We start from the raw sequence: 24201 nt of genomic DNA on the forward strand, positions 1-24201 counted from the left end.
ACTCCGAAAAATGGCCGCCATGCCATTTTTTCGGAGTCCTGCGCATGCGCTGTATCTGTAGTGGTCAGTGCGCTAGCAGAGGCGCGACGGCTACGGGAGAGGAGCGGGACCACACACGGTCAACGATGGACTCCGGAAAGGTAAGTATAGGAGAAATGGGTGCAGTGTGTGCGGTGTGGCCCCCCTGCAGTCAGGGGCCCGTGTGCATCACACACACTGCACCCATTATAGAAACGCTAATGCCTCCAGTACGCATGCACAAATCACTCGGAAATGACCGAGGCGGCAATTTTTAAAGTGATTTGTGCCCGCACAGCAGGGCATCCATCACGGGACTCCGGATGGGTAAGTATAATATATGGGTGCACTGTGTGCGGTGTGGGCCCCCCTGGACCCATGTTCACTGCACACACTGCACCCATTATAGCAACGCCTATGATCAGCAGATACATGATAGATTTTCACAAATGGAGGCAATCACTGCCACCTCCTCTCCCCCCAAATGGCAGCAGCTGCCGTCCTTTCTCCGATGTCACAGGACCCATTTGTGCACATGCAGAACGGGTCCTGTGCATGTGCAAAGTATCGAACAGCTGAACTTTGTGCATGATAGCGCAACAATAACCAGATCTTATGACCCTTAATGTGAGAAAGGAAATGTAAGGAGGGGAATGGAGACAACAGGAAGTCTGACTGCGAATTATATAGTAGAAGGAGCAGGGTTGTCAGCAGCACAGAGTATATATAGTTTTCTAGGTAACTGGAAAATTTGGCATACCACTGGTGTAAAATCTGAAAATTTTAAATATGTGAGGGTCAAGTAAGATTTAGGGGTCTATTTACTAAGCCTTGGATGGAGATAAGGTCGCTGGAGATAAAGTACCAGCCAATCCGCTCCAAACTGTAATTTTTCAAACACAGCCTGTGGCATGGCTGTTAGGAGCCGATTGGCTGGCACTTTACCTCCAGTGACTTTATCTCCAGCCAAGGCTTCTTAGTAAATAGACCCCTTAGTTCAAAAGAAGTGGAACAATGAAAAAATTAGGGAACCCAGTCCTGGGATCAGGATTGGCGGGATCCCAGAATTTTACCTCAAAAAGTCCAGGAATTCAATCCCGGGAATGGAGACAGCCTCACACATGCTGCCCTATAGTCACACACACACTGCATCATAGCATAGCAAATACTGCCCTCATAGCCTCACACTCACGCTGCCCCCCATAACTTCACACACCCGCTACCCCATAGTCTCACTCACGCACATGCTATCACATAGCCTCACACACACATGCACATGCTGCCCCATAGTCTCACACACACACACACACACACACACACACACACACACACACACACACACACTGCTTCCAATACCCTGCACTCAGGTGTTTTTTCCTGCAGTTGCTCCAGCCTCTGGCTGGGTCTAGGGGATGCTTAATATTTGAGGTACACTCTGAAAACGGGTGTTTCATGCCACAGTGCTGGTCTCTCCCACCCAGTGGCACACTTAAGGCCCTTCATAAACTTCAACTCAAGGCCAATGTGAACCTAATTCTGGCAGTGCACCCACCGTTCTCAGCTGTTGGCCTGGCAGCACTGGGTATTTCCAGTTAGCCAAGATGTTACACTACAGACAGCGGCCTGGCATCATAGGTCACATTGCTGCATGCTATCCCTGCCCGCCCAAAGTGATCTAATGACTGCTGCTGCTGGGTTTTACTACACATATTCTCAACATCTACAATGCCTACTGTACACTGTGTAGCTAACACTCTTTTACTATTTTACATTACACAATCAGCTGCAGATTACAGAATATAACACAACAAAATATAATGTACTGTAGTATTGCCAGCAAACAATAAATAAACAGTGCATTACAACAGGGATTATACTGATCAATAAGGCTTTGGATGGCATGTGCATGGTCTGTGGCTCATAGATCATTACCTCCCCAGGCCTAAGTACATATATCCCAGTGCCAAGGTTATCACTGACCTGGTTTGGGAGTGTTGTGGACTCGGGGTTTCTTCCGGTGACCGGGAAGAGGAACCGCAACTGGGCCGCAGCAGAGATGGCCGGATGTAAGTTTTCCTCATACAGGATCAGGTCGGCAGACAGGAGGCACGTGTGGACGCTGAAGGTCTCCTGAAAGACAGAACTTGAAAGGTGCTGGTAAATCAGAGAAAAATACTAGGTGCTGGAGGCACAACTGCGCAAACGTGCACTGGGGCTTGGAGACACTGAAGTGTTTGTAGGCGCTGAAGTGCTTGGAGGCGCTGAGGTGCTTGGAGGCGCTGAAGCGCGTGGGGACACTACAGTGCCTGGAGGCACTGAGGTGCTTGGAGGCGCTAAGGCGCTTGGAGGCACGGAGGTGCTTGGAGGCACGGAGGTACTTGAAGGCACGGAGGTGCTTGGAGGCACGGAGGTGCTTGGAGGCATGGAGGTGCTTGGAAGCACGGAGGTGCTGGAGACACGGAGGTGCTTGGAGGCACGGAGGTGCTGGAGACACGGAGGTGCTTGGAGGCACGGAGGTGCTTGGAGGCACGGAGGTGCTGGAGATACGGAGGTGCTTGGAGGCACGGAGGTGCTTGGAGGCACAGAGGTGCTGGAGGCACGGAGGTGCTTGGAGGCACGGAGGTACTGGAGACACGGAGGTGCTTGGAGGCACGGAGGTGCTGGAGACACGGAGGTGCTTGGAGGCACAGAGGTGCTTGGAGGCACGGAGGTGCTGGAGACACGGAGGTGCTTGGAGGCACGGAGGTGCTTGGAGGCACGGAAGTCTGGCGATCACCACTCCTGGGGAACTGATGATACTCAGGCACTGATACAGCGCCTGATGCCTGAATTTATACTTACCACCACCAGCTGGTTGGTGGGAAGTACCTGATGACGTCACCCGCCCAGATGCCGGGCCGAGCAACGGGAGCCGGGATCCGCCAGCGAGGACAGCCGCAGAGAGGACCAGCACGCCCGGAGAGGTAAGTAAGGAGCCCGGGGCGGCAGCGTGACAGTACCCCCTCCTCTAGGGGTGGCCCCTGGACACTTACCGGGTTTCGTAGGGTGCTTGGCGTGGAAGATCCAGATTAGTCGAGGAGCTGAGACCTCAGAAGCTCCTATCCAACTTCTCTCCTCAGGACCATAACCTTTCCATTCTACCAGGTATTGCAGGTTCTTATGAAGATAACGAGAGTCCAGAATAGTTTTGATCTCGAAGTCTGTCCCAGTTTCAGTTTCTACCGGAGTAGGGTTTGAGGGCTTAGAATGAAAACTATTAAGGATGAGAGGACGAAGGAGAGAAACATGAAAGGCATTCGGTATGCGTAGGTGGGAAGGTAATCCCAACTTGCAGACCACAGGATTCAGGATTTGTAGCACAGGGTATGGACCGATGAACCTTGGGGCGAACTTCATGGTGGGTACCTTTAGCCGAAGGTTACGTGTGGAGAGCCATACCCTGTCATCAACTTTGTATTGAGGAGCGGCTCGCCGTTTCTTGTCCGCGAAGAACTTGTATCGGACAGAAACCTTTTTAAGACTAGCATGAACCTTACTCCAAATTTGTCTGAAGTGTAGTAGAGTGGAAGTCACAGCTGGAACCTCCCCTGTTGGCAGAATTGGTAATTCCGGAACCTGTGGGTGGATGCCATAGTTGATGAAGAACGGAGATTCGCCAGTAGAGGAATGAAATGAATGATTATGTGCAAACTCTGCCCAAGGCAATAACTCTACCCAGTTGTCCTGTGAAGGGGATAGATACAGGCGGAGGAAAGTCTCCAAGTCTTGATTGACCCGTTCCATTTTCCCATTAGTTTGGGGGTGATAAGCGGATGAAAACTCAAGTTTAATTTGTAAGGCCGAGCAGAGAGCTTTCCAAAACCTTGCGGTGAACTGTACCCCTCGATCAGAGACTATTTCTTGAGGCAACCCATGCAACCGAAAATGTTCTCGGACAAATATTAGAGCTAATTTAGGAGCTGTCGACAGACCAGTCAAAGGAACGAAATGCGCCATCTTCGAAAAACGGTCGACGATCACCCAGACAGTGTTGAACCCTTTGGAACAGGGCAAGTCGGTGATGAAGTCCATGGAAATGTGAGTCCAGGGTTTCATAGGAATGGACAGAGGACGAAGTAACCCAGCAGGAGGTAGACAGGGAGATTTATGCTGTGTACACTGGGGACAGGAATTAACGTAATCCTGTACATCCTTCCGCATGGAGTCCCACCAGTTAGATCTTTGCAGAAACTTGTACATCTTCTGGGCGCCGGGATGACCGGAAAACTTGGAGATATGGGCCCACTGTAGTATCCTCGACTGGAATTTAGCTGGTACGGACATTCTTCCAGGGAGAGGACCTGGAGTAGTTGAGGCAGCAGAGACAGAAATTGGATTCAGAATTAAACTCCATTCAAAAGAATCCTCTTCATCTGTGGGAGTTTGTGAACGGGACAGTGCATCCGCTTTAGTATTGAAAGTCCCGGCTCGGTACTTGATAACAAAAGAAAATCGAGTGAAGAAGAGTGCCCATCTAGCTTGGCGAGGATTCAAGCACTGTGCGGTTTTGATATACAACAAATTTTTGTGATCAGTGTAAATGGTAATCACATGCTTGGCCCCTTCTAAGAGATATCTCCACTCTTCCAAGGCAGATTTAATCGCCAAGAGTTCCTGGTCTCCAATAGTGTAATTTCGTTCAGCCGTAGAGAATTTACGAGAGTGAAAGCCGCACGGATGTAGTTTCTTATCTGAGGCGTACTGAGAGAGAACGGCCCCAACTCCGACCGAGGATGCGTCGACTTCTAGGAAGAAAGGTTCCTCGAAATTTGGTTGTTGGAGTACTGGAGCGGACATAAAAGCCGATTTCAAGTGGGAAAAGGCCTCTATGGCTTCGGGAGGCCACAAACCCGGGTTGGAACCCTTTCTCGTCGAGGCGGTAATGGGTGCAACAATGGTGGAGAAGCTTCTAATGAACTTTCTGTAATAGTTCGCAAAACCCAGGAATCTTTGTATTGCTTTCAAGGAGAGTGGCTGTGCCCAGTCCCGAATGGCGGAGAGTTTCTCCGGGTCCATGCGAAGCTCTATCCCTGAGATGATATAACCGAGGAACGGTATTGATGTTACTTCGAAGGTACACTTGGATATCTTGGCATAGAGATGATTCTCACGTAGACGGCGGAGTACCTCTTTGACCTGTATCCTGTGTTCAGCAAGGTCTTTTGAAAAAATCAGTATGTCATCCAAATACACCACGACACTTAGGTATAACATGTCTCGGAAGATTTCGTTGACGAATTCCTGGAAGGCAGCAGGAGCATTGCTAAGACCGAACGGCATCACCAGATACTCATAATGCCCATCCCGGGTATTGAAGGCGGTCTTCCATTCATCTCCCTCTCTGATGCGTATAAGGTTATAGGCCCCCCTCAAATCGAGCTTGGAAAAAACGTGGGCACCACGAACTCTATCAAATAGCTCTGTGATTAGAGGCAAGGGGTATTTATTTTTGATGGTAATATCATTTAGGCTGCGGTAGTCGATACATGGTCTTAACCCTCCGTCCTTCTTTTTCACGAAGAAGAAGCCCGCTCCAGCCGGGGAGATAGAGGGGCGGATGAATCCCTTGTGAAGATTGGACTTGATATAGTCTGACATAGCTTGTGTCTCTGGAAGGGACAGAGGATAAATGCGACCCCGAGGCGGCATTTTCCCTGGGATAAGGTCAATGGGGCAGTCCCAAGACCTATGGGGTGGTAACTGGTCAGCCGCCTGTTCCGAGAATACATCCCTGAACTCTTGGTACGCCTCTGGGATAAGTTCTTCCTCCGCCTTAGAAGAAACACGAAGCGGACAGACAGGGGTGAGACAGTTAGCGTGACAAAAAGAACCCCAAGACCGAATCTGTGCGGTCTTCCAATCGATATAGGGATTGTGAATTTTGAGCCAAGGTATTCCGAGAACCAGATCATGATGCATTTCCGGAATCACCAGGAACTCCAAATATTCCTGATGTAGAGCCCCGACCTGTAATTTAACTGGAACCATGCGTTCTGTTATGATACCCTTGGATATCCTAGTACCATTGATAGCTGTCAAGGAAATAGGCCGTTCGATGGACCGTACTTCTAAATTCAGGCTTTGGACACAGAGGGAAGAAACGAAATTCCCCGCAGCCCCGGAGTCCAACAGGGCTTCAAAAGACTTAACCCCCAACTTGACTCCTCCGGAACAAGCTAGGCCTGCCCGTTTCCCGGATGGGATTTGCAGGACTTGATGAAGTGACCCGCAGCTCCGCAGTACAGACAGAGCTTACCCTCATGACGACGCTGTCGCTCCTCCGGGGACAACCGGGATTGGTTAATCTGCATGGGTTCGTCCGGACTTGGGACCACTGCTTGCCTTGCAGGAGGAAGCCGGTACCTAGAACGATCCGATCGACTACGTTCACCTCCACGTTCCTGCATCCGGAGATCTACCTTGACACAGAGAGAGATCAATTCCTCTAAAGAATCCGGAAGCTCTCGAGTGACCAACTCATCCTTCAGGTGATCAGAAAGACCGTTCCAGAAAGCGGCTCTCAGAGCCTCGTTATTCCAGCGAAGTTCAGAGGCAATGGTTTGGAAATGAATCACATACTGACCCACGGATCGGGAGCCTTGACGGATGCGGAGCAAGTCAGAAGAGGCCGAGGTCATCCTGCCGGGCTCGTCAAAAATTCGTCGAAAAGACGTGATGAATTCGGAGTAATTGGAAACCAGTGAATCAGAACGTTCCCATAATGGAGACACCCAATCCAAGGCAGATCCTTCCAGCAGAGAAATAATATATGCCACCTTGGACCGGTCTGTAGAAAAGTTGTGTGCAAGTAGCTCGAAATGTACCTCGCATTGGTTTAAAAAACCACGACAATTTTTAGGATTCCCATTATAACAAGACTGAGTAGGCAGCTGAAGGCGCGGAGTGGCACCGGCCGATGGTTGGACATTGCTGGAAGCGGCAACTGGTGCCGGAATTACCGAGGCTAGAGACGCCTGAATCTGATCCAGACGACAACTCCTGGAGGTACTGCATCACCTGACCTTGTGCCTCTTCCTGACTTTGTACTCGGGAAGCCAGGTTCAGGATGGCACTTGAGTCCGTGTTCCGATCCCCCGGGTCCATGGGGCCTGAGTATACTATCACTGACCTGGTTTGGGAGTGTTGTGGACTCGGGGTTTCTTCCGGTGACCGGGAAGAGGAACCGCAACTGGGCCGCAGCAGAGATGGCCGGATGTAAGTTTTCCTCATGCAGGATCAGGTCGGCAGACAGGAGGCACGTGTGGACGCTGAAGGTCTCCTGGAAGACAGAACTTGAAAGGTGCTGGTGAATCAGAGAAAAATACTAGGTGCTGGAGGCACAACTGCGCAAACGTGCACTGGGGCTTGGAGACACTGAAGTGTTTGTAGGCGCTGAAGTGCTTGGAGGCGCTGAGGTGCTTGGAGGCGCTGAAGCGCGTGGAGACACTGAGGTGCTTGGAGGCACGGAGGCATTTGAAGGCACGGAGGTGCTGGTGGCACAGAGGTGCTTGGAGGCACGGAGGTGCTGGAGGCACGGAGGTGCTTGGAGGCACAGAGGTGCTGGCGGCACGGAGGTGCTTGGAGGCACGGAGGTGCTTGGAGGTGCTGGAGGCACGGAGGTGCTTGGAGGCACGGAGGTGCTGGAGACACGGAGGTGCTTGGAGGCACGGAGGTGCTTGGAGACACGGAGGTGCTTGGAGGCACGGAGGTGCTTGGAGGCATGGAAGTCTGGCGATCACCACTCCTGGGGAACTGATGATACTCAGGCACTGATACAGCGCCTGATGCCTGAATTTATACTTCCCACCACCAGCTGGTTGGTGGGAAGTACCTGATGACGTTACCCGCCCAGAATCCAGGCCGAGCGACGGGAGCCTGGAGCCGCCAGCGAGGACGGCCGCAGAGAGGACCCGCGCGCCCGGCGAGGTAAGTAAGGAGCCCGGGGCGGCAGCGTGACAAAGGTCTTTAGCAAGAGCCCTCCAATGGCCCCAGGATGTCAATGCTGCTCCTTCTACTTAATTCTGCCACTGACCATTCTGGCATTGATGCCCTTTTCTTCTTCCTAGGAGGTCTACACCCATTGATTGTGGAGGTTATCTTCTGTTCTTCTATCTGCCATGATCTTTTTTCTTGCTGTCATCCTTCTCTTTATTGTCTCTTCTTGGTTATGACTTTTGGAAGCTCTTCTCTGCTCCCTCTCCACTGACAGACCCTTTGTGTTGCTTCACACTTACCAGAACATGTAAGTTATACTATGACATAGTGAGCCATGATTGAATCACTGTGCAACTCTGTGAATGTCCAAATGTAATGTGCCATTCTCTCATTGGCTGATACTGACTCTCTAAAGATTTAGTCTTGCTCAGGGGCGGATTTGGAACAAAAAGCGGCCTTGGAAAAATTGGTAATAGTGGCCCCACATGGGCAGCACTAGAGGTGTAAGGTCTAGCCATGGGCCATGGCAGCAGCACCCTCCCCCCAAGACTTTCCAGATAGTGGGCATGTCCAGCATCAAGGGGGAAGTTCAAAAGAAATAAAATTACATATTATGAGCACATTATATGAAATACCTTCAGAATTTAGGAAACTATATCATTCTTTAGAAAGATATATTTTCTTGCTTATTACACCAACCGTATCCCAATCACTATTCACTCAATCTTATATGTCAGCCAAGCAGACCGACATAGCATACACTAGATCATCTGCAATCACAGGCTAAGTGGCAAAGTAATTTTCCTATATGCAAATTATTTTGCATCTTATTCATTATGTCTATAAAAAGGACCACATGTCCTCAAACAAAACAGGTGCGTCGGCCCACCGGGAATCTTCCCTGTAAACCCTATGGCCAATCCGCCTCTGGTCTTGCCAGTGTCAAACAAAGCTGCAATTTTTCAACAGGATCAGTCCTTCTGTTGGTTTCTGCCCCATTACACTGTGTGCACTACTTTACATTCCCCTTCCATATTTAACAGTTTCATTTTTTTCCATACAAATCCTCAAGTCAGGGCATTTTATTATAATCTCTAAAGTGAGGGTGCATCAATGGGCCCAATTGGAGAGACTTTGGCCCACACCCCTCTTCCTCTGGCTCAGGGCACCATGTGTGGATAGTTCATTGACTTCATTGTTTGGATACTCTTTTGGAGTGAAAGCCACTGACCGATGACCACCAGGGATCTCCTCTTCAGAGAGTTAACCAACCTCCCACTTTCCATCCTCAAGGTTTCCTGGGGTACACTTGCTGTAATCAGGGGATGGAGCTGTCAAGCACCCAACAATCATTTAATACAGTGCATCTATGTCCTCCTGGTCATCCACTGATAGCTGCAGCCCACCCTCAATGGTTTCTCAGCCTCTACTGGAAACATTTTCCCTATGGCTTTTAGACACGCTTCCTATGAGTACTAACCAGTCTTCAAAAGTGGCTGATGTCTCCCACACCTAACTTTGGGAGTCATTCAGATCTGATTGCTGGGCTGCATTTTTTGCTGTCTTGCGTTCAGATAGTCGCCACCTACAGGGGGAGTGTATTTTCGCTGTGCAAGTGTGCGTTCCTTTGTGTTAGCAGAGCTGCTAAAAATCAGTTTTTTTGCAGTTTCTGCTCAGCCCAGGACCTACTCTTCCAGTGCGATTGAATCCTGCTGATCGGGGCCGGAGCTGACGTCAGACACCCTCCCTGAAAACGCTTGGACACGCCTGCGTTTTTCCAGACACTCCTTGTAAATGGTCAGTTGCAACCCACAAATGGCCTCTTCCTGTCAATCACCTTGTGTATGCCTGTGCGAATGGATCCTTCGCACCATCCCATCCGGCGATGCCCGTTGTAGCTGTCTGACCCGAGAGTCCAGGCAAGATGGGGCAACCACCTGTGAACAATTATTCTTCATACCCACTAGCCTCTTCCCCACTTTCTCACCAGGCGAATTTCCAAGATGTGAGAAATATGTAAGTGCGCAGCCAGCAGCAGCTGGTATAGGGATGGTCAGATCCCAGAATATAATAGAATAAATAGAATTTCCAAGATGTACTTACTGCCATCTTCTCTGTATACCTAGAACACTCCTGGGCCACCCATCCAGGACATGGCAAAATACTGTACTTTTTCACTCCTGAGTATTCCTCATGTCCTTTTCTGTAGAGTGGCATCATCCAGTCCCCATCATCCTCTTCCGTCTTTTCTGTTCTCTAGGTACACTCTTTCTCCAAATACATCAGGGCCTCCCCTTCATCCCTGCAAGTATCCCTGCTGCTGACACTTCCAACATGGGAATCTTTTCCACTCTTCCAATTGCCCTTGCCTGGAATTCTTCCACACTAAACCAGAATGGCTAAAAACTAAAAAATTATTATTTTCTGTATTTGCCCATTTTGTCATTCAACAAAAATGAATTTGATTCTAAAAAAACTACATATTTTATTAGGGCCTTCCTACCTCTATGTCTGTCTGTTTTTACCCAGTTTTGTTCTATTACTGTTGTCCTAATTGTAAAGCGCAACGGAATATGCTGCGCTATATAAGAAACTGTTAATAAATAAATAATAATTAGTGCTGGAAGATCATTAAATATAAAACTTGTCAAGATGCATTTTTTTTCCATATGGGTCCTGGTTTTCTTTGCTGTAATTAATACATATATGTACCGTAGTTCATTTTTAGAGGAAATGGACAAATATAAAACAGCTGCGTTTTCATGTTACATACTGAAATACCACTGTGGAAATATACTTTATTCTATGACATGGGCAGTCATGGAAGGCCATCGGAGGACATTCCCCTGTGAATGGTGTCTGTGTTACTTGCACCATCTGCCTGATTTAAAAATAAAAATATTCAAGACTTGTAATGACAATAATAATATTGTCCTTAATTCAAAGAGATTCGCACATATACAAATTTTCAGAATCAGGACTTCTTTCCCCAGCAATTACATTTCTGTATTCTATAACACAACTAGTTAACTTATACATTGATAACATTTCTCTTGTGGTCTATTTCTTTAATAAAATGAAACAGTATAATCCACATAAATTACATATCTCAATAAAATGACCTCTTCACCCTCACCGCAAATGCACCGCTACTGCGTACAATTATCAGCCAACAGGGAAGGTCACTAGCTGCTTTTATCTACCATTAGAGGCAGGGCTCAGGCCCAGCATTTATACACTATCATCATAAAAGGGATTTAGAAAGAACAGAGAGTGGAAGAGTGCAAGAAATGAGAGAGGCAGCATAGATCTATGAGCTGCTAGAAATATATTATTATATGTAAGATGGCTTTACAGAATAACATTTGATAAAGTTTTAGCATTTAAATGTATTTATTTACAGTACATTCTAACTGAAGTGTTTCAAATAACATTTTAATGAACATCTTTTCTTCATCCAGGGTTGCTGTTCTAATAATGACAAAAGTAATCAGCACTGTTCCGGGATTATCCATTTTGCTTGTTTATCTATGGTACATACAGCAGCAATCCTCCCACCCCCCACTCCCTAATCCTAAACCTCCTGCAACCTGACTCCCCCCCCCCCCCCCCACACACACACACACACACACAGCCTAACTGAGCCCTCCCTCAGTCTGGCTCAGCCCTCTTACAGCCTAACTTTCCCCGGCACCTGATGAGTTCAATTTAATAGAGGTGCCAGTTACAATACCAACCCCTACATCCCGCACGCTCTAAATCCCGACAGTCGGCATTCCTCCTAACATAGACTATTCCCAGTCATGAGTGTCCACGACACCCATAGAATTAAACCTGCGACGAGCGCAGCTCGCCACCAAGCCCGCAAAATGGCGAGCCCACAAGGGGCTTTTTTGCGCTCACCCCTACCAGCAGTCTGCGGCCAGGATCCTGATGTCGGGTTGCTGACTGCCAGGATTTCGGCAGCCAGTTACACAATCCCTTCCCCACCGGAGCACCGGTCACTCTAATAGTGTATTGTTAATTAAATGTTTTGGTTTATTACTTCCTCTCTTTGCTTTGTTCTAGATGGAGAATGCAACAAAACATTTATAAGACCATTTTCCCAATATTTCTGATAGTGTAAACTTGAGATGTGTGGTTTGGTTCTCCAGAAATCCGAATCCACACAAAGTTTGTGTATCCGAACCAAACCAAAACCTGATTCAGAAATTGAAATTACCAAGGTAATTAATTTGGTGCTAATTATGAGCTACTTTTACTGTAAGCAGCTAAATCAAAAGGGATAGTTAGTCTCAAAGGACAGTACGGAAATACTGTAGGCGTAATTAGCGCTAAAGAGCTGGATATAGTAAAATAGTTAGATTTATTTATACACAATACACATAGATAAATGTTGCAACATATTATAAAACTTGACAATTAGTACATACTGTAAAAGAGGGCATATCAAACCACTGCATAAATAAAAGTGATTGCTTCACTGAGAAAAGCATGGGCTGGGAATTGTGTGCAAAATTCATTTATGGAGTATAGCCACAGTCCTGGGAAGTGCAGATTTGCGAAAGGTGTTAATTACCAACTTGTAGTGGAGAATATGACCTCTTGAAGCTTGATTATGGACTCCAAATAGTCCTATTGGAAGCTCTGGTCATTCAGCAAAAATCCAAATCGCAATGTAAATTCCCCTCACGGACCTCTAGGCTTATCTCCTGGTAAGTTCAACTGCAGCAGTGCACGGTTCCATCTCCAACACGTTTCGCTGCATGCCACAGCTTTGTAATGGTGATTTAGCTTAGTGCTCAAATGCCCTTTTTATAGCAGTGCTGATTGTCCATGATTTGCAGGCGACAGTTATTCCATACATTAAGTTATTACTAAAAATCACATAATATCGAGCTCTATAGTTTAATGATAGACATAACATTTTTATTTTCAAATATTTCACAAGTTATTAATAGCCTGAATTTTAAAAGTTAAGTATAAAACCTCATATGCCTGTTTTGGGTCACATGACCACCGGATGAAACTTCCTGTGTATGGAATACACTCCATGGCCCTCATTCCGAGTTGTTCGCTCGCTAGCTGCTTTTAGCAGCTTTGCACATGCTAAGCCAGCTACTGGGAGTGTAACTTAGCTTTGCAGAATTGTGAACGAAAGATTCGCAGAATTGCGAAAAGAAATTTCTTTGCAGTTTCTGAGTAGCTCGAGACTTACTCTTCCACTGCGATCAGTTCAGTCAGTTTCGTTCCTGGTTTGACGTCACAAACACACCCAGCGTTCGCCCAGACACTCCCCCGTTTCTCCAGCCACTCCCACGTTTTTCCCAGAAATGGCAGCGTTTTTTCACACACACCCATAAAACGGCCAGTTTCCGCCCAGAAACACCCACTTCCTGTCAATCACACTCCGATCTCCAGAACGTAGAGATTTCTTCGATAAGATGTCAGTAAAATACCAAACTTTTTAGCAAATTTACTTGGCGCAGACGCACTGCGAACATTGCGCATGCGCAGTTTGCAACAAATCGCTCCGTTGTGAAAAAAAATAACGAGCGAACAACTCGGAATGAGGGCCCATGTGCGATTGGATATGTTGTTGTAATGTTGCGATTACGTGACCGGACGTTGTCATTCTTGCCCATCACGTGGTCGCACACTGCAGAAGCAACAGGATGTGTGTCTTAAGCAAATAAGCTTCATAGCATTTGGCCGAGAGGCTATACAGTGAGGACTTCATGGAGCATTTACTAAATTTTCCTCCTGATCTGCAAAAATATTGAGGTTGTCACGGAGTTGAACGTATGTGTTTATGTACTGTACAGTGGAATCAATCAAATTCAGCTATGCAATTAAGCTGCATCTCCATTTGCAACTGAAGTGCAATTACTGGCCTTTTACAGGGTACATTTACAGAATTGTATGGATGTGTAAATATACCTGTTTCTACACATATTTTTTTAACCAAAGATAAGACTGGTGCAAGTAAACATTAACAAATTAATTACAGGTAGTAAACCAGATGGGGGCATTTTTCCTACAGTATATCCAGTGGTGTCATACACTCACATCTATATACCAATTATGTCTACATGCCCAGTAGGACACTTCACCAATCGCCACCCTGTATCAAAACATTGCAAATTCTGTCTGCATTTGGGATTGCATGCATCTCTGAATAAGGCCCTTATGCTGCCCATACACTTGTGCGGTGCCCCGTGACACGACATCGCAGGGCATCGCACCGGCAGTTCAGGTGCGATTAAATCACACCTGAACTGCCAAAGTGATTACCATGCGATCATGCGATAGATCACATGGTAATCACGTGATGGGCAAGTCACCTCCGAGTGGGAGCGGCCTCTGGCTGCTCCCGGCGGGTGCCCATCGCACATCGCAGTGCGATATATCTCATGTGGGTTTAAAACCACATGCGATCGTACTGCGATGCGACAAATATTAAGTGCAGCACATAATATCTTGAGACGCGATATTCGACTGGCGTGCCCGCGCATTGCGTCTCAAGGTAGTAAAATGTGCATACAATCCTTCGATTTCTCTCACAGATGCGGTCGAAATCGAAGGATTGCACCGATTATCTCATAAGTGTATGGGCACCATTAGTCTGGGGCTGACACCAAAGCAAACAAGAAGCATTTCTTAGGCAAATACATTTGCTTAGATCTTATGCGGATTGAATGCAATGAGATTTTATTGAAGTATCTAGAATGTTTTCACACTATGCATGCTCGTGAGCCATGTACTCAAGTACAGGTGAGGTCTAGTGCAGCTCAGGTGAAGGGGCGTAACTGGATGCTTACTGGCATTTGCACATATGGATAAGTCCAGCGAGGATATGCCGTAATGTACGCACATGTGATAACACCTCTTTTCCGACACATCTATTGCACCAGGAGAAGCTGGTGCAATTGCATATTGATTCTGATGACAGGTATGAAACCAAGTCTATTAATAAGGGTTTGCTGGTAAAAGATCTGCTTTTGGTTCTATGCACACAATGTAATTACAGTACGATCGACTTGCGTTCATCTCTGTATCAGTAACATAATGTACGATATGATACTTTTTCTTTAATACACACTTTACCATAAGTGAAAAGTTTTCTTTGTCTAAAATCCTATAAAATATGCATGGTTATTCTTTAATTAATGTACATTCACAGCTATAATGTGTTAAATATACTATCCTGATAATATTGTTTAGTAAACATAAACCAGACATTTCATAATATTCACTGGGGTGTTTAGTGTCTTGGGGGCATATGTATCAAAGAGAGATACAGTTGAGAACGAATGTGGGGTAGATACATCATCACTTGGAGAGTGATAAAATGGAGAAAGGAAAAGTGCCAGCCAATCAGGTTCTAACTGCCATGTCATAGGCTGTGTTTGAAAAATGGCAGTTGGGAGCTGATTGGCTGGTACTTTTTCACTCTTCATTTTATCACTTTCCAAGCGATGATGCATCTAGCCCAAAGTATCAACCAACCAGCTCCTGTCATTTTTAAAACACAGCTTGTAAAGTGAAAGTTGGGAGCTGATTGGTTGGTACTTTGGGGTCTATTTATTAAACCTTGGAGAGAGATAAAGTGGATGGAGATAAAGTACCAGCCAAACAGCTCATATCTGCAATTATACAGGCCATGTTTTAAAAAAGACATATACTGTAGGAGTTGGTTTTGTAGTACTTTAACTCCATCCACTTTATCTCTCTCCAAAGCTTAGTAAATAGACCCCAATCTCTCTCCAGGCAATGATACATATGCCTCTTGGTCTGACGGTGCTCCCATCAATCCATCATGAGCTACTGAACTGTATTATCAGATTATCAGCAGCATTACAAATATGCAAAGTGCCCCCCCCCCCACCCCCCCAGTTCTATGGCTCCTTAAAGAAATCAATAAATACAGTTTTATTTTTTCAGCAAATCTGGTAGACAAAATAAATGTATATGTAAGAGAAAGCTAAGCGAACAATAAAAAGCTGGAGGAAATATAGGACAGAAACAGTTTCACTATTTTTAATTTTACTGAGACTTATACGGCATAATCACAAAATATGTAATCTTAAACCTGTTATCTAAAAGCAATTGTAACAGCGGCAGTGCTCAAAAATGTATTTTATATACTGTAGTCATGTTTATTGTTTATTAGTTATTAGCCGTTGTCATAGAAACCACTATTCTTGCAATAAAACTGAGCAGTGGAGGCCATTTTACATTCCCACAGAGATGCTGGCGTGCCAAGTAATATCCCTGAAATCTGAAAAATGTGGAAATGTGAAAAATTATGAGCAGAGAGACAAGAGTAAAAAAAAAAACAAAAAAAGTGATTTAGAATCACATTTATTTATATTAAACTCAGTAGAGTAGTTTTCCCTGCGAAGTTATTTATAAAATAATTGACTTCGTCCCTCTGATAACCGAGATCTGGGACAGCGAAGTACTTTCTCTAGGACTAACAAGTATTCAGTGTTTGAACTTGAAGTTAATGTGATAGATGGTGTGTAGAAGTAGCCCGTCGTCTTGCTGCACCGTAGCTGATTTAGTTAATTATATGAGATGATGCATGGATAGAAGCAGAAATACAGATTGATTTCTAGAAGAAAGGCTTGAAATTAAAAGGCTCGGCCGAATGGCCACCAGGCGGAGCATGAAGATGCTGGAAATGATAGCTGGACAGCCATTGTACAGAGATACGTGGATATATACTGTATCTGTGCCTCTTGTTTATTACAGTTATAGAGCATGTTGCCATTTAGCAGACTCATGGCTTCTGTGTACTACGACCTTTGTCTTCATACTCAACATGCTACAATATATGTTTATATGTTGGCCATTATTATATGATTTCTATATTCATGGTAGTTGAGTATTTTGCTTTCATTATTGCAACTTCCATTAGAGTGTTGGAATCTAATATCTAATCACTTGTTATGGCTTTATAATGGGAACAAAATGCAACGAACATATTTTAAAAATGAGTTTATAACTTAAAATGTTCCCCACTCTGTAGCTAATTAGTGAATGAGTAGGTGCATATGCAATATATCATAGTCACAGGTCTGTTGTAGAGTTTGGCCACAAAACAACTTGTATTAAAAAATAAAAGTTACACTTTTCCTAAGTATTACAGTACTATTCTGTTAATTGCTTTCTACAGTGTTGCAGCCACTGTCCATGGTACTGAAATGACGAAACTCTGGACCTGATTGAAATAAATGTGATTTTCCGTAAATCTTTGTAGTTATCAGATCTGCGCGTGTGCAGGAGATGCGCTGATCTGGCCTGTGATGTCAGTGCCCCAAATGTTACGGCATTGAGACATGCTGCAGGTGTTTGGGGATGGCTTTGAGTGGTGACAAGGGGCATTCCAGAAAATGGGGGCAGTGTTGGCCCCATTTAATTGGCATGCCTTAGCCCCTGGCTGTGTACTCGGATGCATCTTCACTGGTCCTGGCAGCGTGATTTGGCCGGACACCCTGAGTAACCTGAGGGTTACTCAGATGTTCATGCAGGTGATCCAATGCTGCTTCCTCAGACGCAGCAGCAGGTTAGCAAAGTATTTTTACTTTGGATGCTTCCTATAGAATTAGCATATTTTTAAACAGACACTGCATACAAAGATGTAGCAGCTGTACAATTAGCAATCTCTGAATCAGGCCTACTGTGCAGTAATAATGCTGTGCTGTCACATGACTATGGGGGTCATTCTGAGTTGATCGCTCGCTAGCATTTATTAGCAGCCGTGCAAACGCTATGCCGCCACCAACTGGGGAGTGTATTTTAGCTTAGCAGAAGTGCGAATGCATGTGCAGCCGAGCTCTGCAAAAACAGTTTGTGCAGTTTCAGAGTAGCTCTGAACCTACTCAGCGCTTGCGATCACATCAGCCTATTCGTGTCCATGTTTGACATCATACACCCGCCCAGCGAATGCCCAGCCATGCCTATGTTTTTTGGGCACGCCTGCGTTTTTACAAACACTCCCTGAAAATGGTCAGTTGACACCCAGTAACGCCCCCTTCCTGTCAATCTTCTAGCGTCCGCCAGTGCAATGAAAAACTTCACTAGAACCTGAGTACAACCACAAAGGGCCTTGTACCCATACGTCGTGCATGTGCATTGTGGGGCATATGCATGCGCAGAAATGCCATTTTTTCACCTGATCGCTGCGCTGTGAAAATCGTCAGCGAGTGATCACCTTGGAATGACCCCCTGTGTTAGCAAACTAATCAAAATTCTCAGGAATGTTGTTATTTACTTGATGGAAACCATGATACAGGAGAAAAAAGTATCTGTGGGATTTAGTCAAAAGGTCGATAATGGCAATGTCAACATTCATAGGGGTATATTCAATTGGGAGTGAGGATTAGTGTGGTAAAAGCTTTGCTTACCTTGTGCCCAATTTTGGATTACTGTGGGTATGCGTGCCCCCAGTACCCGCAGTATCCAATTTGATAAAAATGGTTGTGGGGTATCAGCATGTAAAAAAAATAATTAAAATAATTGATACTCACTTGTCTGGTGCTCTTTGGTGGTCTCCGTGGCTCCCAGTGGGCTCACCTCCATCTTTTCACTATGGAGGGGGTTGCTGGGAGTCCCTGGGGCTACCGGGAGGCTCCGGGGGACCTGGGAGGTGCAAGGGCCACTGGTATATATAGTTCTCCCAGCTGCCGGATCCCGGAGGGATAGACTCACAAGGGGGCTTCACACATACTAGGACACACATACTCATACACACACACACTTACTAGAGATGAGCGGGCTTGGTTTTCAGAAAACCAAGCTCACCCAAACTTCCGGGATCCAAGGGAATCCGAGCAGTGGCTCAGGTTTTCCGGCCTTGCTCGGACCCACAATAAGGCATAACGTCATCATCCCAGTGTCGGATTCTCATGGGTTTTGGATTCTACATAAGGACTCTGTGGCAGTGACACAGCGCCATTTCTCACCGTTCGCGCTGCTGTGCTGGACTGTGCTGTGTCTTGTACAGTGGAGGCTGTGCTGTGTCCATACACTTAAGTGTCTATACTATCTCCAGTGGCTGCTGTGCTGTGTACATCAACTCCCTGTGTCCAGTGTCTGCTGCTGTGTTATCCACTTCCTTTGTCCATCCACTCAAGTGGCTGTGCTGTATCCAGTGACTTCTGTACTGTGTCCATTCACTCCAGTGCTGCTGCTGTATCTGTCCAGTTTTCATACACATCAGTACCGCTGATGTATCTAGTGTCCAGTGTCCATACACTCCAGTGCAGCTGATGTATCTGTCCAGTGTTTATACACTTCAGTGGTGCTCATGTATTTGTCCATTGTTCATACACTCCAGTGGTGGTGATGTATCTGTCTAGTGTCCATACACTCCAGTGGTGCTGATGTATTTGTCCAGTGTTCATACACTACAGTGCTGCTGCCGTATCTGTCCAGTGTCCATCCAACATGTTGTGTGGTATGTACCCCTACAGCGTTCACATAAATAGAAGCACTGTCAATCTGCAGTGTGATTTAGCATTTGCAATTTAAAAAAAAGAAATAATATAATTGTTTCTATTTCTACAAATTGTGTGTGGTGTTGGTGCCATACCCCACTACTTTCACATAACATAAAAGTACTATGACACCCCAGGCCATACCCCACTTTGTTCACATAACGTATAAGTACTGTGACTCCACAGTGAGTGGTGATTTAAAAAAAAACACGTTCAAGTAAAGAAAAAATGCTATTAAACTAGCTGATTTTGTACAACTTATGTGTGCATTTATCGATATGGATCATGATGATCAGTTGAGAGAAGAGCAGGAACATCAACCAAGTACTAGCACTGCAGTTGCTGCCAGTCATTCTAGTACTATCTACTAATGGTGGTCCAGGGAACAGAAAGTTTAGGAAAAGGCATGCAAAATTGAAATCTTTCACAATGTTAAATAAAAGGTATAGAGGTATCACCTTAAAAAGTGACAAATCATTGCCCATTACAAGAACATTAAGGCTCAAACTCTGTGTTCAGATTCAGAAATCCCAGAGGAGAGTCTTGGGGTGCCCAAAGTAGCTATGTGTGAGTTTGACAAATCTTACACTGTCCTCGTAGAAAAACCTCTTTTGCATCCCTCCACCATTTCTGACACTGAGGAAGAGGATGTTGATAATGTTGTTTGTGTAAGTTAGCCATCAGTGGCTGCAGTTCTTGCCCATGATAAAAAGAAAGTGATTGTCATGCCTGGGCATAAGATCATATAAACCACCTCTTGGGTGTGGGATTATTTTTACCCAAACCCTGACAACGTCTGTGAAGGCATCTGCTCCATTTGTGAGCCCAAACTTAATAGAGGTAGGAATGTTACCATCTAGGCACCTTCTCCGTGTTACATTATTTGCGGCAAGTTCATGAAATTTATTGTACAGGATAATAATGTCATAAGTGATCGGAGGTAGTCCTTCCAAAAAATTGGTTTGTGGTGGCCCAAACAAACCAAGCATTTCAATCACAAAAGTGTCAGTCCCCATCGCTCTGGTGCTTGGTTAATTAAACTGTGCATGTCCTAGTTTTTAATATCTAACATAAGAGTGGATGAGAGGGCCCATGGACAATTACAACTTGCACCATTTTTTTTAAATGGGCTGTTTTTTTTTTTTGGGTGCACTTGAGATGGTCTATTTTGCTTAGTAAAAAATATCACCTCCGTTAAAGGGAAAGTTTACTGCTGAAAAATCTAAAATTGCCAACACTGGGATCCACCATTACAGTAGTCTCGGTACTGTGTTGCATTGGGCAGCAAAGGTCTGGTGCGTTTATCACCTTGCACTTATCACTGGTTTATCACTTCCTTGTGCCATCTCCAGGCTTAATACATCGGCCCCACTGAACCATAGAGCAATATATTTTCATTTAAGGCTCAAACTATATTCAATGCTACTAAAATGCTTCTACTGTGATAAAGATGAACCTACTGTAACATGTTTTTCATTTATTTCTTTTATATGTAAAACACAGATGAAGAATTATTTTTAATGTTGTCAGTAATTATGACATTATGGATTCCAGCAGTCTGTTTCCACTACATCAGAGCACTTAGGAAGATTGTACAACCATTCTTCCCATAGCTTCATTCAGGTTGCTTAATAAGACAAAGAAAAGCTAAGTGCAAAACATCATCTTTGCTATTAACTATTATCACAATCCAGTTATAATAGGTTTAAAAGCTACATGATCGGTAAATACAATAATCACTTGTCTGCTGTTCACAAAAAATAACAATAATATTTTCACTCAGCATTTTCATTATGATGATTTCTATGAACCTTTCTGAAATGGCCATACATGTATTTGTATCACTATTTACAACATTTGTGTGACTGTTTTTAACTTTGTGTTACTGTAAAATGCTTATAATTATGGGGCTAATGCAGAGTGGAAAGTACAGTAAATAAAGTGTACCCTGTGCAAAAGAAGAGACAGATACGTAGCCAACACTTTGTGTTCCCCATAGCAACATTTTGAAGTGGCCATTCCCCATTCTAGAGACACCTCTATCCACAGCAATTGTTCATTTGGATTGTGTATGAATACCAGTAGTCACAATCCTGACAGTCAGAAGACTGTGAGCGGGATCCACAAGGCTAGAATATACAGTATGTTATTGTAATGTTTATTTCATTTACCTCTACTCAGGGCAGTAGAGAGCCTGGCTAGGTCCTTTAGGCCACTCCTACTCTCAGGAAATAATATATTTTCTTTTATTTATTATTATTTGATTTGATTTAGTTTATTTTGTTTTTATTAAAATATGTATTACACATACTGGTCTTCATAGCTTTGATTTTCATCTGCTTACACCTGAGTACAGCCACTAATCAGCACTGCACGTTTTACTCTACGAGTATAGATGTAATCATAATACATATGGTTATATCCCATGCATGGCCGCAGCAACATGAATATGCAACATGTGTCAGCACCATTCTCTGAACATGAGATGTCATGATATCCCAACGAGGGAGTGGGGCCATTGCTATCAAGAATCATCTGAGTAGCAGAAGCTTCCTAAAGACGCTCCAGGTGGGAGAATTTGAGTATCATAATTACACTCCGGGTGGCCCTGCAGCAGTTTGCCATCAGAACTAAGTAGAGCACCTAGAGACACCTAAGAACCCTCCTGGCTGAGGCTTTCTAGGCCGCAAGGTGCGTCGCTGCCACCGACAGTAGGAGGAGCAGGAGGTGGCAAACAGAGCTGGGCACAAGCAGCGAGCTGCAGCCCTGCTCGCATTTAAAAAAAAAAAAAATGTGCTGTGTCCATCCTCCCAGTATATACATCCAAGGGCTGCTGCTCCATCCAGCTACCTTGGTGCAACCTTTTGGCCTAAACTGGATAAAACAATATTGTGAGCTGTGTTGTGGTCAAAATAGACTGGAAATGCAAGTTATTGAGGTTAATAATACTGTAGGAGCAAAAACACCCCCAAAATCTGTAATTTTAGCTGTTTTTAGGATTTATTTGAAAAAAAAATACAGATCCAAAACCAAAACTCACAAGAGCGGTTTTGGAAAAACCAATACAGATACGAAGGAGATCCAGATAAAAAACCAAATCACAAAACACGAAAAATGGCCCGGGGCATACCTTTACTTCCAACCTTCCTTCCATACATCATGGTATCCCGTTCTGTATCGCTCACCCATTGCCACTGTAATTATTGCATGCAATGAGAAGCAGCATCTGATGGCAATACATACTGATGTGTAATTCGTGTTTTCTCTTCAATATCTGATTGCACCGGCTCTCTTAATGTGTAGTGTGTCTATCACCTGTCCTGCACTGATTTCAACAGGACAAGGCGGACAACACACATTAGCAGAAACCGGCAATTGCTACTTAACCCACTGGGAGCACTGGATTTGCTCTCCCATTTATTCACTGCGCAAGTAAATTAATGGGCAACAGCCATTCTGTGGCTACACACCCATGTGGCTACAACTCTGATATTTTATCAACTACTTAACTAAACACTATATGAAGTGCCCTGTTCTTTCAAACAAAATAGAGTAATACCGCAAAATATACCACAGTAAGTGACAATAGTACCAGTTATTGAGATGAATGCATGATTATGAATTATTATTAATCCTTGGTGTACCATTATTACCTGAGACCCAAATAAACCCACCTATCAGCGGACTGCTGACATGAATTTTTCCCTGGTTGGTCCATGCTGCTACAGTTTGAAAAACAATGTTTATATTGCTAATTATTAGTGATGAGCGGGTTCGGATCCTCGGGATCCGACCCGCCCGAACTTCACCTTTTTTTTACACGGGTCCGAGCGACTCGGATCCTCCTGCCTTGCTCGGTTAACCCGAGCGCGCCCGAACGTCATCATCCCGCTGTCGGATTCTCGCGAGACTCGGATTCTATATAAGGAGCCGCGCGTCACCGCCATTTTCACACGTGCATTGAGATTGATAGGGAGAGGACGTGGCTGGCGTCCTCTCCGTTATAGTAGAACACAGAATTACTTAGTTAGTTATAATTGTGGGGAGGATTGGGGACGGGGAGCAGCTGTTAGGGAGTACAGTGCAGGGTTTTGATTATACCACACCAGTGAGTTTAATCCTTTGTTTCTCTGCCTGAAAAAAACTCTCCACCATATCTGTGCTCACTCAGTGTGCTGCACTGCTGCATGATATATCTGTGCTGAGTGCACTGCTCACACTGCCTAATTGTGGGGACTGGGGAGCAGTTATAGCAGGAGTACAGTGCACAGTTTTGCTGACAGTGACCACCAGTCCAGTATACGTTTGTCTGCCTGAAAAACACTCCTGTGTTTTTTGTTTTTTTTCTTCATACTAGTTTAGCAGTCTGCTGACTGTCCACCAGGTCCGTTATACAGTATATTATATATATAAGCAGCAGTACGGTAGGCCACGGCTGTACCTACCTCTGTGTCGTCAGTGCACTCTACGTCCATAAGTAATATAATACTATACTATCCATCCATCTACATTGTATACCTGTGGTGTTTTTTTTTTTCTTCATACTAGTTTAGCAGTCTGCTGACAGTGTCCACCAGGTCCGTTATACAGAATATTATATATATATAAGCAGCAGTACGGTAGGCCACGGCTGTACCTACCTCTGTGTCGTCAGTGCACTCGTCGTCCATAAGTAATATAATACTATCCATCCATCTACATTGTA

Source organism: Pseudophryne corroboree, chromosome 4 (genome assembly GCF_028390025.1).
Source record: "Pseudophryne corroboree isolate aPseCor3 chromosome 4, aPseCor3.hap2, whole genome shotgun sequence".
NCBI lineage: Eukaryota > Metazoa > Chordata > Amphibia > Anura > Myobatrachidae > Pseudophryne > Pseudophryne corroboree.